This window comes from Myotis nattereri (assembly GCF_964212035.1).
Source record: "Myotis nattereri genome assembly, chromosome: 2".
Lineage (NCBI taxonomy): Eukaryota > Metazoa > Chordata > Mammalia > Chiroptera > Vespertilionidae > Myotis > Myotis nattereri.
Genome location: NC_138076.1, coordinates 190313987 through 190331701, shown reverse-complemented (window position 1 = coordinate 190331701; position 17715 = coordinate 190313987).

Here is a 17715-nt window from a genome sequence, read left to right as displayed (position 1 = left end):
AGTTGCGAGCTAAAATTCGGGTTACGAGCCAGCTTCAGATACCCCACTGCTAGTTGGCACAGCGAACGTCACAGTGAACGCCACAACATCAGCCCAGCATCACGTGTCTCACTCGTTCACTTTATGATTTGACATACGAGTAATTTGAGTTACAAGCTCCATCATGGAACGAATTAAACTCGTAAGTCAAGGCCCCACTGTATATTTGACTAGAGGCCTGTTGCATGAAAAGATTCATGCAATAGGCCTGGGTCCCGGGTGCCGGAGGAAAACCGGTGCCGCTCCGGCTGGAGCCACCTTCAAAGCCCTTGCTGCTCCGGCTGGAGTCACCTTCAAAGCCCTTGCTGCTCCGGCTGGAGTCACCTTCAGTCTTCGCTCCGCCGCTTCGCACCTACGTATGCAAATTAACTGCCATCTTTGTTGGCGGTTAATTTGCATATCTCGCTGATTAGCCAATGGGAGGCATAGCGAAGATATGGTCAATTTCAATCTTTGTCTATTATTAGATAGGCTATCACAACCGGAAACACACACACACACATATATATACATATATATATATATATATATATACACACATATATATCACACATATATAAAATATGTATGAGTGTATACACAAGTGAAAGAAGACTATTAGGGAATAATATCTACCTTTGTGATTTGTGATACATTTTGTTATTTTCTATTCTTTCCTTTGGGATTTGCATTTAGGGCAACTCCATCTTCCCCATTTGCTTAAAGCTCTCCATTCTCAGCAACCAGTTCAGCTCACTTTAAGGGTGGGGTACGGTAGGGAGGGTTGGTGGGAATAATTCGTGAAGATTTCTTGTGAATTCAGTCATGAATTACAGAGTGTGTTGTATCTAGAGTCTAGCTGTTTGGTAGCAGAAGGGTTCTTCCAGGGTATCTGATGAGCCATATTGCAGAAGCAGAAGATTTACACATATTTCTCTCCCCCACCACAAGACTGAGTTTTCTGAGCAACAAACATGCTTATACATATCGGCACCTAGCACAGTGCCTGGATTATGATAGGCCCTCAAAATATGTTTGTTAAAAGAACATGAGATGCAACAACACTTTGTTCCCTCAAGACACTACCAAAGCAATCCCCCACCTAAACACCTAGGATGCCTGCTTTAGTCTGTGTGCTGTCTTTTATTTATTTATTTATTTATTTATTTATTTATTTAATATATTTTATTGATTTTTTTTTTACAGAGAGGAAGGAAGAGGGATAGAGACTTAGAAACATCGATGAGAGAGAAACACAGATCAGCTGCCTCCTGCACACCCCCCACCAGGGATATGCCCACAACCAAAGTACATGCCCTTGACCAGAATCTAACCTGGGACCCTTCAATCTTTAGGCTGACGCTCTATCCACTGAGCCAAACCGGTCAGGGCTGAATGCGGTCTTTTAAAAAGATTTGCTGAATTTCTACTTTAATGGTGGAAAGGGAAGGAAGACGCATTGGAGCTTGTTTTAGGTTTAACCATCACTCCTGTCACTCACCTTCCCATCCCCAAAGAACAGGAGATGTTAAGAGGTGGTGGAAAACTTTTAATAAAATTCAGTCAGGTCAAGTGCTTGGGGGGATGCTTGGGGGTGCAAATGTGTATACATTCTAAATACGTCACTCACACTTGCCACTAAAGGTATGCAGAGTCCCCTGGAGTTTCGTAGTTCAGACATTCTGATCGTCCTGCATTCCCTGATCCCCAGCAAAGCAGGGACTTCCCGTAGCTAAGTCGCAGGGATTGGCAGAATGCCAAGGTGGTCCTATTGCCAGGCTAATCATGCTTAATAATCAATTAGTCTTACTCATTAATATTATTAATCCTCTCCCCCCAGCACCACCTGCAATCAGTTACATGATGGCAGACAGATGTTTCCCAGATGCTCACAAGGCCAGTTTTGTGCGTTTTCTTCACTCTCATCAGGCAGGCTGTGAAGATGCCTGAGGAGCAGAGAAAGGGACTGGAGGTGGGGGCAGAAAGATGCTGAAAGCAATGAATGAGCATGCGTTTTCAAAACCCAAGCTGTGTAAGCCAGGTCGGCTGTTAATTAACCTTGGGTTTGTTGAGAACATGTCATCCAGGCTGTGGCAAACAAAAGGTGCACCCCATCTGTGACTAGTCCTGGCTAGGGAGGGACTGGTTGCAGGAAATAATCGCTCCTTGTCCCCCTCCCACTGCCTGGCGAGCACATTCCACCCCCACATAGTGGAGTGGTGGTGGGTTCCCAGGTTCTGAGGTGACTCCATGCACTTTCCAGTGTCTGGGAAGTAGGGATTGTGAGAGTCTGAGTGAGTCACAGTTGTATCACTAGGGACGTAGGGACAGCTTTTCTAGAATGTGAAAACTGAAGATTCTTACCACAGCAACTTAGATAAATTACATCTTGCTAATCAAAAACACTCTGTAGCAGTGAAGGTATCTGGCCTGGTGAGGATGAGTCCACAGCCTAGGTTTGTGTCCTGCTGAGGCCTTTTGGCTGGTGGAGCCCGCATGTCAATAGGGGCGGACTGGGCAGTGCTGCATCCTTACCACACCGCACTCTGTAGTCAGAGCCCAGAGGCTCCCCTTCCTGGCTGCTGTGGAAGCAGCTGGAGAGTGGGAGTGAGCAAACAGCTCAGGCAGCCTCTGAGCCTGGGTGCTGGACTACTGTAGTAATCTCTCTCTCTCTCTCTCTCTCTCTCTCTCTCTCTCTCTCTATATATATATATATATATGTATATATATATCTCCTATCTAATAAAAGAGAAACACAGTAATTAGTGTCACTCCGCTACCCTTCCCATTGGCTAATCAGGGCGATATGCAAATTAACTGCCAGCCAAGATGGCGGTTAACCACCAACAAAGATGGCGGCTAATTTGCATACTGCAGGCAGGATGGGACAGCGCCATTCTGCCTGCCCCGCCGCCATCTGGGCCTGCTATCTGTGACCTGGATGGCGGGCGACCCCTGTGCGACCTGACCCAGGGCTGGCGGGTTTGACCCTGGCAGTCCGCCAGCTGTCACGCCCCCAACCGGCCCTCCCGCCAGGAGATCCGGGCTGGCGGGGCGACTGCTGCCTGTCAGCCATCAGTCACGCCTCCCGAAGGGAGATCTGGGCTGGTGGGGCGACTGCGACCGCCAGCAGTCGCCCCGCCAGCCCGGATCTCCCGCAGCAGTCGCCCCTCCAGCCCGGATCTCACGCGGGATGGGCGACTGCTGCCTGTCAGCCATCAGTCACGCCCCCAACCGGCCCTCCCGCAGGGAGATCCGGGGCAACTGCGACTGCCAGCAGTCTCCCCGCCAGCCTGGATCTCCCACAACAGTCGCCCCACCAGACCAGATCTCTCGCAGCAGTTGCCCCTCCAGCCCGGATCTCCCACGGGAGATCCGGCTCTGCTGGGGCGACTGCTGCCTGTCAGTCACCAGTCATGCCCCCAACCAGCCCTTAATGTGGTATACAGGGAAATATTAGAATAAGTTTAATCACTTTATCAGTCATTATTTGCATCAGTGTTGTTTTTACATCATGAGTTTTTTGTTATATCATTTTATTATTGTTTATTTATTAATAAAATTATGTATTATTTTTATATACATTGTACTCATTTCCTTTTATCTCTCACACTTTTATTATAGAGAAAGGGCAAATAGCAACATTAAAATATTTCCTCTAATTAATTCCCTTTCAATGTGCATGAATTTCATGCACCGGGCCACTAGTATATATATATATATGCAAAGTGTCCCCTGGGGAGTGAGACCGAGAGACTGGGAGTTCAATCGTTTGCTATGATGTGTGCTGACCACCAGGGAGCAGCGCGGAACGAAGGAAGGCCCTGGCCAGCAGCCAGGGAAGGGAGGCCCCAGCCGGCAGCTGGAAGGCCCCGATCAGCCCTGATCACCAGCCAGGCCTAGGGACCCTACCCATGCATGAATTTCATGCACCAGGCCTCTAGTTATAATAATAAAAATAAACTTTTCACCAGTTATTGAAGGTATGCCAGGCTTGCGTTTAACCCTCACAACAATCCTATTAATATTGTGGCATCACTGTCCCATTTTACAGTTGTAAAAACAAGTCCAGAAAGTGCAAGTTGACATCCTTTTGTGTAAGTCCACATCCACAGCCATGGCTGAAAGTTAAGCAGTCAGAATTTGAACCCATGTTGTCCAATTCCTCCCATGTTGTCCAATTCCTAATTGCACCTCATTTCCCTGTTCTATAAAAACTCACCATTCTTGACCTTAGAATTGTTTTTTGGTGATTTCTGTAGGTTGGCAGAGATTTAATACAATCTTATTCTTAGTAGGAGATGCTCAGAGTTAAAATATGGTATAGTCAATGGATAAAAAATTCTTTCAGGCTAAGAACTTGTGAGTCTATATAGTGTGAAAAAAAATTCAGAGAGCTTTACTTGATATGAATATTTTATTGGGCAAGAATCAAACCTTTTGCAAACAGAGACTTTGAATGTGAAACTGGTATGAAGCTCAGAGGCCTGAGATCACAGGATGGCTTATAAAGTGCAAATAAGGACATTGTTTAACCTTTACAACGATTGGGTATTATAGTAGGGGTTTCCAGATGGTGGGGATTGGGTTAAAGTGATTATCTTTCATCATTTTAGGAAGATGACTTAAGTTTTGTTTATGATTATCAGGGGCATTCACAAGAAATAACCTAAGTTATGTTTTGCTTATGTTAATGAAATGAGATGAAATGAGCTATATTATTTTGTTTACATGGTTTAACTGGTTTTCTGTGCTTGGAGCATTTTCAAGTCTGGCCACCATCATTTTATTATTTTATTTTATTTTCAGAGGTGGGTTTAGGTAAAAAATTGGGGGAAGCATGTTTATAGATGGCACATATTTTTTAGGATTTAGACTAGAAATAGAATAACCACACACACACACACACACACACAATATTTGCAACTGAATAACTGATTTCACCTCCTGCCTTGTTTGCAGTGGTGCCTGGGATCAAGATGGCCTATGAGAACAGAGGGTTCAAACACAAGATGGGAGAGAGTGTCAGGAGAAGCATAGGCAGCCCGGAGACAAAGCCCCTGCCTCCAGGCTGCCTTTCAGGCTCTCAACCTGGGGGAGCTCACCAATCAGTTCCCTGCAGAAGACCTATATGGAGAAGGCCCAGGGAAAATGCACCACCAGGCTTCATTCTCACTGGAAAATCCCTCATTTGTATTTATAACAGTGTCAGTGGGAAGTACCAGTGCCTGGAGGGCTGTGAACTCAGATGCATGGAGTTGCTTGACTGAAGCCTTTGCTTGCTATCTACATGGAAGGGCCTGACTGAGGGGTACTGAATGCTGAGCTCCCAGCATCCTTGCAGCCTCTGGGCCACAGGCACTCCCTGAGACAGATATTCATTGGAATGCCTGACTAGCTCATTTCTATATCATTACCCTTAACATGGCTAACACATATTAGGCACTGATAAATGTTGACAGAATGAATTAATAAATGGGCAACCCATTCTCTAAGCAAGAAGACAGAGATAAAGCTGAGGGAAAATATTTCACACCATATTTAATTACATTATTCAGTCAGTGTCTATTGAGCTCCTTTTATAGAGAGAGATCTGTTGCAAAGCATCGTGAGGCATACAAAAATAAAGCATATGGTTCTTATCCTTAAGGAATGGAAGCTCTAGTGAGGAAGGCAAATGATAACTGAATATGCTCCCCTTTTCTTAGTTCCTTTCCCCTTATCTTATGTCTAGACCAGTGGTTCTCAACTTTGGCTGCACATTAGAATCACCTGGGAATCTTTTAAAAATCCTGATTTCTGGGCCTCATCCTCCAGAAATTCTGTTTCTTTGTTACTAATGTTGTGGCCTCACCCCATAACAAAGAAACAGAATTTCTGGAGGATGAGGCCCAGAAATCAGGATTTTAAAAAGATTCCCAGGTGGTTCTAATGTGTAGCCAAGGTTGAGAACCACTTGTCTAGAGTCTTGCCATCCGTCAATACCCTGCTCGACTGATGCCTCTTCCATGAAGCTTCTCCCTCCTCTGTATTCCCAGAGTGCTTTGCTTCTCTATATATGTTTAACTACTATTTTAGGCTATGAGCATCTTCAGAATATCATTGGAATCTGAATCACCACTGTATTTTCTTGTCCTAGAGCCCTGTGTAAACCTAGAACATAGCAGAGTCTCAATGGTTTTTAAATGAACGAACTATTGGACCAACAAAATACACTAATGAAGAAAACAAATTTTGAGGATGACATAGGAATGGGGGTAAGTGGAGAGGGAGGGGATCCAGAATGCTGGAAAGGAGTGCTCATTCCGTGGAAAAGAATAAACCATGAAGTCTGTCTAAGGAGGGGATGAGTTCGCCAGAGGGCTCTCTGATTAAACAGCCTTGGGATCAGGTCATGCTGGTTCATAAAAGAATGAGAATCTTAAGGTCAAGATTCTAAAGGAACTTCAACATGGATTTTGGGGACAGCAGGAATGTAGCACAGAGAGGAGTAGAGAAGAAAAACGTCTCAGGTGTTTTAGTGTCTGGGATAGAGCTGGGAATCTGGATGAAAAAGGGACATTGAAAGAGTAATAATTTGACAAGTGGAATGGAACAGTTGAGAAGTGAAGAGGCTAGTGTATTAGTGGTCTGGGACTAATAGTGGGAAGGTTAGCTCTTCCACGGGGCACATAGAAAGCAGAAGGTGTTCAGAGAGAAATAAATAGGAGGGTTTAATATACACTGAAAGGTTAATTATATATTTTTCTTGGCAAGAAGACCCAAGATGAAATTAATAAGTAGATTTAGACTATAAAGGGGTTGAAGAAATTTATGGCCAGGATGTCATTGAAAGGTCACTCTTTGATGCTTTTCAGTGACTTTCAGTGACACCTAGAAAAAAAAAAAATTACAAGGCACAGTTATCTTCAAACACAGGATAAACATCTCTGTGTAGCATAAAGAAAACAAAATGGGCTGAAACTGGGAGCCTGCTGGGCTCTGGGTCCAGAAATAGTCAGAGACAGGTAGGGGTTTCAGCTACTGCAGAGTAACATAGACAAAAAAGGTCCCACTCCAGGTGAGGGACCAAAGTCTGTGGTGGTGGAGGAGCTGCCACCCATAAAAAGAGGCTAATAAGACTTCATCTGAATGTTTCCTGGGGATCTGGCTTACAAGGTGTGAGGAAGCAGACCTAGATTTTCACTAGAACCAAAGCCAGGAAAGTCTCTGATCCAGGACCTGCAATGTGAGTTCTAGTTCTATACTGCTTAGGAGGCTGCATGGAAGCAGCCACAGAACTGCTAGACAAGGAAGGATGCAGGAGAGAGAGAGAGAGAGAGAGAGAGAGAGAGAGAGAGAGAGAGAGAGAGAGAGAGAGAGAGAGAGAGAGAGAATAGAGAGGATTGAGGAAGGGGGTGGGGGGTGGGGAGAAGAGGAGGAGTGAGAAAAACTCTCAAAATAAGACTGCAAAATTCCCAAAACATAAAGGAAAAGTAATGCCGAGAAAAGGAGAAAACAAAATAAAAAACTAGAAAATGAATTCATACCAATGAAATGGGAAAAAAAGCAACCTAAAGAGGACTTCAATGCATGTGCACTCAGAATCTTTAGAGAGATAAAAGAAGGAAAAATAGGCCCCCAAAGAACAATACATTATGACACAGTATAGTAAGAAATAAAGTAAGAAGAGAAGTTTATAAAAAGAAAACTGAAAGTCCTGAAATCCCACAATGTTTGAAGTGGACAAGATAAATCCCACACAGGACATAAAGGGAGATTCAGGGAATTGGAAGATATTAGTAAGGAAGCCACCTAGAATAGACTAGATACGAAAGGGAAGTTAAGAGATGTGAATAATGGCCCATGCAATAGAAATTCTAGAGGAGGAAATAACAGAGAACCAGTGTTTAAAGAGATAACAGCTAAACATTTTCCAGAATTGAAGAAAGACATGCATCCTCAGACTGAAAATGCATATAATGGGCTAAAAATAAATCTACACCTAGACACATTGTGATGAAATAGAAGAATACAAATATAAGGGAAACATTTTTTGGATCTACCAAAGGGGGAAAAAAAATAACTCACATTAGAAAAAAAGAATTTTTCTTATACCATCAGCAGGCCACTCAGCAACAATAGGAAAGTCAGTGAAGTAATATTTTCAAAGTACTGAGGAAAAACAAGGGTTCCTATGGATTAAAACTAATCTAGTTTTAAAACAAACAAAACAGAAACAAACTCATAGATACAGAGAACTGATGGTCACCAGATGGAAAGCAGGGTTGGGGGATGGATGAAAAAGGTCAAATGGATTAAAAAGTGTATTACCAGATATAAAAACAGTCACCGGCATGTAAAGTACCAAATACGGAATATAGTCAATTCTAGAGAGCGCCTGAGAAAGCACATGGGCATTTCTTTAATTATTGTCAGCTGAAGCCAGTGGTGTCCGAAAAGCCACATCCTGGAAATACGTCCTTTGCCAAAAGGCAGGAGTGTTGTCAGCTTGACCTTCAGCTCAGGTGCCAGGGAGTGGGTTTTGTTATTTAAATCCAGCCAAGCACCAGGAATGAATAGGACTCAGGCCCACCCAAGAACGCACATAATCTCCTTTGTCTTGACTTTTAGTAAAACTTCCTGTTTTTTTGCTGTATAAAATAAACACGCTGTATTGGCTGGGGTCACTGTCCCTGTCTCTGTCCCTGTCTCTCCATCAGAGGACAGTGGTCCCGCCTGGCCCCAGCTTTTTTCTTGCATCTCTGTGTCTATCTCTTCCTTTCATTTTCCCAATCCCTAGCCGCCCCTACTCAGGAACCGGACCGCTCTCCACACTAGACTAGGAGAAGAGAGACATATTTACAGTCAATAATATTCTAATACTAGAGGCCCGGTGCACAAAAATTTGTGCACTTGGGGGGAGGGGTGTCCCTCAGCCAGGCCTGTGCCCTCTCGCAGTCTGGGACCCCTCGGGAGATAACGACCTGCTGGCTTAGGCCTGCTCCCAGGTGGCAGAGGGCAGGCCCAAACCCTAGGTGCAGCCCCTGGTCAGGCTCAGAGCAGGGCCGATTGGGGAGTTGGGGGGCCGCCCCCTGTCATGCACAGAGCAGGACGGATTGGGAGGTTGTGATGCCACCCTCAGTCACGCTCAGGGTAGGGCCAATTGGGGGGTTGGGGCACCGCCCCCTGTCACACTCAAGGCAGGGTTGATGGGGAGGTTGCGACGCCACCCCCTGTCACGCACAGAGCAGGGCCCATCAGGGGGTTGGGGCTCCGTACCCTGTCACACACAGAGCAGGGCCGATCAGGGGGTTGTGGCCCCACCCCCTGTCACACACACAGAGCTGCAGGGCGATCAGGGGGTTGGGGAGCTCCCCCCTATCAGGCAAAGAGCAGGGCTGAACAGAGGGCTGGGGCGCCACCCACTGTCACACACAGAGCAAGGCTGATCAGGGGGTTGGGGCGCCTTCCCCTGTCATGAACAGAGCAGGGCAGATAGGGAGGTTGTGGCCCCGCCCCCTGTCACACACAGAGCCGCAGGGTGATCAGGGGGTTTGGGCGCTGCCCCCTGTCACACTGATCCTGGTGCCAGGAGGCCTCGCGGCTCCACTTATCCTGGTGCTGGGAGGCATATTACCCTTTTACTATATAGGATAGAGGCCTGGTGCATGGGTGGGGGCCAGCTGGTTTGCCCTGAAGGGTGTCCTGGATCAGGGTGGGGGTCCCCACTGGGGTGCCTGGCCAGCCTGGATGAGGGGATGATGGCTGTTTGCAGCTGGTCACACCCCTTCATGATGGGGTTCCCCACTGGGGTGCCTGGCCAGTCTGGGTGAGGGGCTGAGGGCTGTTTTCAAGCTGGTGGGTGACTGAAGCTCCCAACCGCTCCTTTTTTTCTTTTTTTAAATTCTGGGCCAGCTTTAGCTCTGAAGCTGCTGAAAGCAGGTTTCTGGCCTTTGTTTACCTTCTGTATTTGAAACAATGTTGCGATCCTGCTGGCTGAAGCCCGGCGACTAAAGCAGGTTTCTGGGGTTTTGTTTAGCTTCTATATTTGTAGCGTAGTTGCTTTGAGTTGCAGCTCAGAGGCCGGCAGCGGCAGGAGGGGAATGTTGGAGTCCTCCGTCACTGAAGCAAGCAAGCCTCATGTTAGTTTCAAGCTGCCTGTCTGCTGGCCGCCATCTTGGCTGGCAGTTAATTTGCATATCTCGCTGATTAGCCAATGGGAAGGGTAGCAGTCGTACACTAATTACCATGTTTCTCTTTTATTAGATAGGTTTGTAATAACTATGTATGGGTGTCAGATAGGTCCTAGACTTACTGGGGTGATCATTTGTAATATATATAAACATCTAACCAATATGTTGTACATCTGAAAATAATATAATATTGTATGCCAACTGTAATTGAAAACAATAACAAATTTAGTGTTAAAAATTTAATGGAAGGGCAAAATAATGACTAACTGAGTTTATACTATCCCTCCCACCCGCCCCCCAATTCCCTGATCCTTGCTAGCAGAACTATTGTCAAAGCATTTCTCAGATATGTAGAATAGTGGCCCTTAATTGGGGGAAATGTTGCCTCTCAAGGGACATTTGGGAAACTGTGGAGATATTTTTGATAGTCATGACTAGGGGCATGCTCCTTGAATCTAGTGCAGTGGTTCTCAACCTTCTGGCCCTTTAAATACAGTTCCTCATGTTGTGACCCATAACATTATTTTCTTTGCTACTTCATAACTGTAATGTTGCTACTGTTATGAATCATAATGTAAATATCTGATATGCAGGATGGTCTTAGGCGATCCCTGTGAAAGGGTCGTTCGACCGCCAAAGGGGTCAAGACCCATAGGTTGAGAACCGCTGATCTAGTGGGTAGAGGCCAGGCATATTTCTGAACATCCTACTATACATAGGACACCCTGCCATAAGAAAGAATTACTCAGTTCAAAATGTGAACAGCACCACTGTTGAGAAAACCTTAGCTGGAAGAAAGCAAGAAACAATTTGAGCTCAAAACCAGTCAAATATATTGACCAATTAACTGTGGATTATTAAAAAGCATTAACAATGTATAAGAAAGGTGGAAATAAATTCTAGCACTGAGGTAATTTTCAATAGTTAGTTAATGCATGGTAAAGTCTTTGTCTTGTTAAAAAGGCCAGAAATAATAACTTCAGACTTTATTAAAAATGTATAATTAAGTATGTTTGCTAAAAATTTTGGGATAACAGTAAATGATTCACTTGAAATATAAAAATATAAGAAAATAATAATCTATAAATTTCAAACCAGCAAATGAGGAAAAGTAGGACTATAGACAACACTATTAATTTAACAAGAGGCAGGAAAACAGAGAAATGGAGCAAAAAAGCATGGAAAAAATATATAAAATAAGATAAAAATAAGTTCAAATATATTAGTGGATACAAAAATGAAAAGAATTAATCTCACCCATTATAGATCTCAAAATCATGAGGTTGGGTGAAAAAAGCAAGTTGTATAATAATATATACAGGATGATGATACTATTTATGCAAAGATTACTTATTTAAATAAATGTTATTTATGGGTAAATGCATACACAGTAAATACTTAAAAATGTGAATGGAACAGATACATACCATTGTCTGTTCTGGGAAGGGAGAGAGAGAAATGAAACTAGAACAGGAGAACATAGGGAACTTTAACCTTTTCTGAAATATTTTGTTTCAGTAAAAGGAAAAATTGGAAGCAAATATGGAGACACATTATCAGCATTTGGGTAGTGGGTACACAGATGTTCATGTTATTAGGCTTCAAGCTTTTATGAATAGCTGAAATATTTAAAAAATTCATTATAAATGAACTGAAAAATGGAATAAAATCTGTCTCAAGAAAAGATAACAGACGACAGCATTCTGATAGAGTTTCAGGAGTAAATTTGCATTTTTCATCATGATGTTTTCTTGCAAATCTGGTTTCATTACTTCTTAAAAATGTCTAAGTAATAATTATTTTACTCTTATATTAAATTGCATATTTATTCCCTTTCGATCAGATAGTCATAGAACAAATACTATAATAGTTTATATAAAAGAAACCAACTAACAAATAGGTAAATAATTGAATTCATAAATAGGTAAATGCGTACATTAAATATATCAAAGTTCTCCCATAGGAGGAGGCAGTGCCTACAGGACATAGTGGAAAGAAATTGTAGACATGACACGTGTAATAGAGAGAAGTCTGCTCCTGTCCCAACTCTGCCATGGGGGACTGTGGGCAAGTCATTTAATCACCAGGAGATCAGAGTCTTTGCACAAAATAAATTAGGTTAATAATACTTGCCTGATATGCGTGAACTAATAAGGAGGAAATTACTATGCAAATTTGAACAGGCAAAGTAAGAGATCTGAAATAGGAGAACCGAGATGAGCTGAGTTGGTTGTGAAAATTCAGGTACAGGAAATGGGAATAGAAAGAGGATGCCCCAAATAGTCAGGTATGAGGAGGTGAGATGCCAGTAAAGTAGAGGGACATTTTCACTCTCTACTCAACAAGTACTTCAGACTAAAGAGGACTAAGACTAATTCTAAGTAATCCATCCCAGAGGGCGTCTCCTACCTGCTTCTTAGAATTGGGTAAAAGGCAATCGTGCAGGATAGGTCAGTAGGAAATCAGCACTCACTGGAACAGTTGGTTTCAGGTGGGTCATGCACTTTCCATATATATGTAATAAAATTGACATATGTATTAGTAAAAAGTATGTTGAGAAAGGTAATTGCTTTAGAGACCACATTTCCAAATATTGAGCCAACCTGGAAGTGTTAGCATAACCCTTGTCTCCTGATACATGGGGAGGTGGTAGGCAGAGCAGCCATAGGCTAAATGTGTTGCTGCAAATTCTCTGGTCCCCATCAATCTCGTAGTTACTGCCATGCTGGTCCCTGTGGCAGTTGGGCAGCAAGTTATATTGGTTTAATATAGTTTGGAAATCTATAACACTTCTCATTTTCCCATGCATACCAAAGCATTTAGTGTTTAAAGAAATGAAGTCAGAATTTTCTCAGGACTATAATTGGAGCAGCAGAGAATAAAAAGAACTCCAGTAGCTGCAATGGATATTGAAAGAGGCCACACGGAAGTCCCCAGGAGTCCATGAAAAAGAAGCCTAAATAAAAGCCTTTATCATTCCCCAAAACAACAACAGTAATAACAACCACAAATAGCATTTACTGAGGGATTACTATGTGGCATGCACTTTGCTGAGTGCTTTATATGGATTACCTCATTTAACTGCACAACTTTATCAGTTATTATTACTCTGATTCTATAGATGAAGACACTGAGGCTTATAGATTATGCAGCTAATAATTAGCAGAATGGGAATTTCAGCCCCAATTTGTGGATTCTTAGAGCCTGAGCTCTTAAACATTATTTTAATGTTTTTTAAACCCCAGTCAGCCAAGTAACTTCATGACTTTTGCCAAATCCACCTGCCACCTGAATAATTATCCTATATAATAAAAGCCTAATATGCAAATCGACCAAACAGAAGAACGACCGGTCGCTATGACGTGCACTGACCACCAGGGGGCAGATGCTTAATGCAGGAGCTGTCCCCAGCCCGCAGGCCTCAGGCCAGCCAAGGCCAATCGCCCTGCCGGTCGCCCCACAGATCAGCCCTGATCACTGGCCAGGCCTAGGGACCCTATCCATGCACAAATTTCATGCATCGGGCCTCCAGTTCATTAAATATTTGTTAACTCAACTCTCCATCCTCCTCTCCAACTTTAAAAGAACAGTGTATAAATGAAATACAGATAGAGAAAACCACACAAACAAATATATGGATTAATGAAGGCAAACACCTTTGTAATCCTCACCCAGGTCAAGAAATGGAACTTTGCTACCCTAGCTCAGAAGCTCCTTCATATGCCCTGTCTCAATCAGAAACCCTTCCCTTCTTTCACAAGAAACCACTATCTTGACATCTTATTATAGTTTTATCACCCCAATTTGCATCCCTGGACAGAGTAGTTTAGTCTTACTCTTTATAAAAATATTGTATGTCATTTAAGCATATTTTTAATCTACAGGTTCTCCCTCCATTCTTTTATTTTACTTAAAATTCATTTGTCAGATCTGGGCTGTTTGCCTAAAAGAGTGTTACTAAGGCTGGATTTTGTTGATTGCATACTCATGGTGCAGTTAACATATTCCTCTATCTTCCACATTTTCTGTAAATTTGCAGCTGGATCAAGAGGCTTGATTAGACTCAGGCTCAATCCACTTGGCAGAACTATAGATGGTGGTGTGCTCTTTTACTGGGAGGTGCATGATATCTGTCAAGTTCAAAGCCTACATCCATGAATTCATTAGGTGATAAAAAGTGATGATATTCTAATTCTATTATTTTATTCTTCAAAAGTGACCAATTAGTTTCTTTCTACTATCATTATAAACTCATAAATTTAAACATATGTAAAGGGTTTAAGTTGCCTATTGCAATGATAATACTTAATGAACCTAAAAAATATCCCATCTTTGGCCTATTGTAACCTATTTAACTTGGCTCCTTTGTTCTTTTGTGATGACCTTAGTAGTGTTTGATACCTTTCTTGCCATCTGGTATGAAAAATATGCCAAGATTATTATGTATTTTATACCTTAGACCTGAAATCTGCCATTTCTTTGAGAGCCTCTGTTTGTATTAGTGAAAAATCATATTTTAAGATCATAATATGGCCTCTAGGGAAGCTTATTATTACAAAATTGATCATAGTTTCCAGGCATTTTCAGTGAACAGAGCTAGGAAATATATACATACATACTGTTATATATTTTAAATTATATATCAATATGAACTATCACATGACTTCATACTGAAACTTCCAATTCAAATCCAGACTATAGAGATTTTGCTTAATCTTTTCTATATTAAATTTGTAAATCTTGTTTTTTCCACACTGAGAACTCTGTTTTCCAAGGACACAGCAGATGTTAGAATTAGAATACATCATGTTTGCTTTAGCTCACATCACACACACAACATATCAGTGTAATGATGAGTCTGAGCCTGACTCTCTGTTTTTAAAAAATATATTTTTATTGATTTCAGAGAGGAAGGGAGAGGGTTAGAGAGACAGAAACATCAATGAGAGAAAACTCATTGATTTGCTGCCTCCTGCACACTCCCTATTGGGGATTGAGCCTGCAACTTGGGCATGTGCCCTTGGTCTGAATTGAACCAGGGACCCTTCAGTCCGCAGGCCGATGCTCTATCCACTAAGCCAAACCAGCTAGGGCTGACTTGCCGGGAGCCGGTCCATGCTTGCTGTTTCAAGGGACCTGGCATATATGGCATACTGTTCTTAACATGTTTGCTCACCTTCTTAGCGCTGTGTTTTAACCAAGGTCACCTCTCCGAGAAAGGTTGAATCCCCAGGTAGGGATTTTCCCCTGAAGTTAGGGAGGGAATAAAACCTCTTAACTAAGTGCCAGGCGGGTAATTAATCACTTTAACTATGGACAATCATGCTTAAGCTACATAATCTTTACTCCCTGGAATGGAGATAAGAAACGCCCTAACCTTTGTAATAGAGATTGATAGGATTGAATCAACTGGTATAAATACAGATGTAACAAGACAGAGAGAGAGACAGAACCTAGGCACAGAACCTACACAGAACGTTCTCTAGGGACAGAAGAACTTCGCTGGAGAGAACATGGCAAAAGATCCTGGACAGAAACTGGACTCAGAACCTAGAGACAGAACCTAGTGAGAGAACATGGCAAAAAATCCTGGACTGAACCTGACTACAGAAATTGGCAAGAGAACCTGACTAGAACCTGGTGACAGAACCTGGCTGGAGAACCTAGCAAGGGAACATGGCTACAGAACCTGGCTGGAGAACCTGGAGAACCTGCCTGGAGAACCTAGCAAGAGAACATGGACACAGAACCTGGCTGGAGATCCTAAGCAGAACCTCTCTGGAGATCGAGACCAGATCCTGGCTGGAGACCCTGGCTAGGCTGCTGATCAACTGAACACTGTCTCCGTGTCCTTCCTTCTTCACCGACTCCGTCCACACCTTTGGGGACCCCTGGACCTGCTGGGGCAGGACCCCGGCACTGACTCTCCTTTTGATGTTTACCTGCTGACAGCTTTCAAGCTCCATTTTCTTCTTTCCCTCTTGCCTCACTTCTAGGTAAGCCAATAGCAAAGCTTGTATGCTCCCTCTCTTAGCACAGGTGGAAAGTTCAAACCATGCAAACCCAGACTGTTCATGGGAACCCCCAGCCCAGCTTCACCACCAACCACAATAAAACTATAAACTACAATAAAACCTTAATCTCTCAAGACATTTTTGGATCTGTAGGGAGCCAGCCCTGCAATTTCCAGAAAGGCTCAAATGTGAGCAACAAACTTTTTAATACCCTTTTGGTGCATTTGTGACATCATCAGTGTTGACACCTGACCTACTAATTGGAGGGGGGAGGGTGTCCATCCATCCTATCTCTGAGCGATGACCTAAAGACTCAGAATAATAATGCTATCATCATAAAACTGATTATAATCACAAAATTATTATGTATATAAACAACTCATTTCCCTCCCCCACAATTTCTGTAATTATATCTACATTGTCAGCATTATAGCCATGTTATACTATACTTTCTCTTTCTCAGCCCTTCTTAAGGCACAATTGTTTAATTATATATTTAATGTCATAGTCCAGCATAAAAGTTGCTCTCGTCATTTTGGTTGTCTGAAACTTGTTCTGTACTAGATTTCTTAGGAAGTTCTCAGAAGAACACTACCCCTTGAGTTTTTATATTGTACTAATAATTTGGGCTCCTCTCCTTGAGGGTTAGTTTTGCTTGATATAAAATCTTTGGGTCATATTTTCTTTCTTTGATTATATTACTAATGTCTTCTACTGACTACATTTTTTTTTGAGTTAAAGGTTTTTGTTGTGGTTGTTTTTTAAATTAGGCTTATTGCCCTACCTAGTTTGACTCAGTGGATAGAGTGTCGGCTTGCGGACTGAAGGGTCCCGAGTTTGATTCCAGTCAAGGGCACATGCCTGGGTTGCAGGCTTGATCCCTAGTAGGGGGTGTGCAGAAGGCAGACAATCAATGATTCTCTCTCATCATTGATGTTTCTCTCTCCCTCTCTGAAATCAATAAAATAAAAATATTAAAAAATTAGGCTTATTGAGGTATAATCCAATCTAATAAAAGAGAAACATGGTAATTAGCATACAACTGCTACCCTTCCCATTGGCTAATCAGGGAGATATGCAAATTAACTGCCAGCCAAAATGGCGGCCGGCTGCCAGGCAGCTTGAAACTAACATGAGGCTTGCTTGCTTCAGTGACGGAGGACTCCAACATTCCCCGCCTGCTGCTGCCGGTCTCTGAGCTGCAACTCTAAGCAACTATGTTACAAATATAGAAGCTAAACAAAACCCCAGAAACCTGCTTTAGTTGCCGGGCTTCAGCCAGCAGGATCGCAACATTGTTTCAAATACAGAAGGTAAACAAAGGCCAGAAACCTGCTTTCAGCAGTAGAGGCCTAAGAGCTGGAGCCTCAGAGCTAAAGTTGGCCCAGAATAAAAAAAGAAAAAAAAGAAAAAAGGAGCGGTTGGGAGCTTCAGTCACCTGCCAGCCTGAAAACAACCCTCAGCCCCTCACCCAGACTGGCCAGGCACCCCAGTGGGGAACCCCACCC